At 49.6% G+C, this 2,521-nt stretch overlaps 1 long non-coding RNA gene across 1 annotated transcript; it reads right to left on the reverse strand.

Moving 5' to 3' along the window:
* Positions 1 to 644: 644 nt before the first annotated feature.
* Positions 645 to 2,343, reverse strand: LOC104916902. The gene is made up of 3 exons (XR_796703.3): positions 2,162 to 2,343; positions 1,657 to 1,762; positions 645 to 823 (listed from the first exon to the last, which is right to left on the reverse strand). It is a non-coding gene; the product is annotated as an uncharacterized LOC104916902 (long non-coding RNA).
* Between the last annotated feature and the right edge of the window lie 178 nt (positions 2,344 to 2,521).

A 2,521-nucleotide genomic window follows, 5' to 3' on the forward strand; every position in this document is an offset into this window, starting at 1 on the left:
AAAAAGAAAAATGAAGAAGGGCAGCCGAACATCAAAGACAGCAGAAGCGCAACAATTGCCGTCTCAAGTATCACAAAGTCTTTTCCATTGGGGAAAGTTTCTGCGGGAGAAATTAATTCTCTACGTCTCAAAATCCGTGACTGAAAAGAAAGCGGAAGTGATGGCAAAACTCCGAGACTGGTTAAGAACAGGCTGACGAGCACCGGTCAGAAATCATGCAGGTAGAGTTTGTTCGGCCTCAGGACAGGGCCATACGACAGATGATACCTGGAAGCTTTCTTCCAACCGCATTCCTTTGTCATTCTACGCCTGCCGCTTGTCAATGCTGCTATTACGCGATAAAACCCACGCCTTTTTCTTTGGAAGCTGGGGGAAGATGGCAAGGCCTCAAACACACGGCACATCCTATATTATCTTTGGGAGACGGAGACCCACCATTTTAACTTGCAGAAGCATTCCCATCAGTAAGACTCACAAGACAGAGATGAAATCCCCATACTCCATCTTTATTGTGCAAATGCTGCTCAGAGCTTTTCATTACCCTCCACAGGCACCCACCAAAAACAATTATATGTCAACCGTGGCTAGACTGACGGGCAACATGTGAAATCCATTCGGTGGTGATCCGTATGCGTGCAGCCACTCCTGCGGTGCAAACATCTTAGCCAGGAGGCTGGCCCAACTGAAGGCCACCAAGAATATGGAGAAGCATACTTTAGTCTGAGGGGCCTGAGGGTGGGTATCTCACAGCCATCCGGAATCCATCTGTCAGGCCCAGGTTAGCAGCACACTTCTCGCCAACAATCATCAAACGCCTATGAAGCTGGAGAAGGAAATAACGTTACTTAACGTAGTGTGCTACAACACAAAGAAGAATGGAGAGGGCAGGAAGCGAAGGAAGGCGAGCAAAGAACCATCCACGGAACGCGGTGAACTAGTTCTTCGCCATTCAAGCGCTGCTCTTCAAATTACTGCTTATCTGCAACCGACACATTCCATGCAAAGCTACAGACTGTTTATGCATAATAGGTGAAGGGGCAGATATGAGACCTGCCATCTTTTTTTTCCTTTTCTTTTTTAACCCCCTTCCTGCCCCCAGCTAGACAGTAACGGGCTACAAATCAGCCACAGAAGCCAGATTTGTCTCGGGGTTCCAACCCCGCCATCACATCTTCGGGCAACTTAAGTCTTTCTGGCAGAAAAGAAAAACTCGATATAGGCTTTGTGAGCCCACGCAAAAGCCATCGAACTTGACTTCTAGAGCTGAGAATGAAACATCCAGCACCCCTCAACCAGGTTTCCCCTTCCTCGCCTCCGACCTGCTCAAAACCCCAAGCCCTCTTCTCCGTATTTGAGCAAGTACAACTGTCTGGAAACTGTGAAAACAGGCATGGGGCCATACTTCCGAACAGCACTGCATTTTGCACTACACGTACGCACCCAGAAATGAGCATCGCTTTCTCTCACTACCCTTAGTCAAAACGCTCAGATCCGTCACAAGCTAAAGGCAAAAGGCTACGGTGTCAGGAAACCCCAAATAGCCTACTGTGCCTCTTTGCAACATCAAGATGAAACGAGGCAACCGGAAAGAGCCTACTAAATTACATACCACTTAGAGGCACCCTTTAGTGTACAGAAAGCTTCCACGGTACTTACAGGTGCGCCAAAATCTCCTGCTTCGGATAACCTGACAACGGCCTTCTCGCACTCGGCTGGGAAAAACCATAGGAGCTTGCGGTGAAATATCATGGAACGCAAGGCACTGGAGGACGAGTACAGGGTTAAAACGGGATTGGCTTCGGAGAAAGGCAATAGCTTAAGCAGATCGCTACGCCCCACTGAACTCGGACCCCAAACGCAAGACAACATGGCGATTCTTCCTTAGCAATTTTTGAATTGGCAAAGTCCTCTCCCTTCTATGCACAAAACACGTTTTCACAGGCTCCTGCTGCTACCAGCAGAGAGCAATTTAAAGCCACACAAAACAACGTCCATTCGCGCTTATTTCACTCTCTTATTTAGACTCTGCTTAACCACTCAAGCGGCAAACGGTGGCTCACCACCCTTCAGTAATGGCCAAATATTGCCTTCCTATCCTACTTTTGACCAAGGCATTTTCAAAGAACCTGGGGTTATCCCGACTGAGGCCGTGTTAACTCACTGACTGCAAGAACACCATGTCCTCAGGCGAAAGAACGTTTTGGATTAGCGCGGTGAGGCTGGCTCTACGTCAGACACTTCCAAATCGACGCAAAGGATATCGCCTTGGACACGTGAATATCACCGACCTGTATGAAACAGTCAACTAATTCAAATGGTCAACTGATTCTCATGGAACTAGCACGGCTAGCAGCGCCAAAGGGATAGAAATCGCGTGCGGCAAGCGCCCGCGACTGCCACCAAGCGCTTCAGCGTCACACGCCCGCCTCTACACCCGCGCGCACACCACACGGGGGCGCTGGGAAGCTAGGCGAGCCAGACGGCACCAGCAACCCAGTACGCGCCACGGCAGCCCCGTGGC

The sequence above is a fragment of the Meleagris gallopavo genome, unplaced genomic scaffold (assembly GCF_000146605.3).
Source record: "Meleagris gallopavo isolate NT-WF06-2002-E0010 breed Aviagen turkey brand Nicholas breeding stock unplaced genomic scaffold, Turkey_5.1 ChrUn_random_7180001950918, whole genome shotgun sequence".
Lineage (NCBI taxonomy): Eukaryota > Metazoa > Chordata > Aves > Galliformes > Phasianidae > Meleagris > Meleagris gallopavo.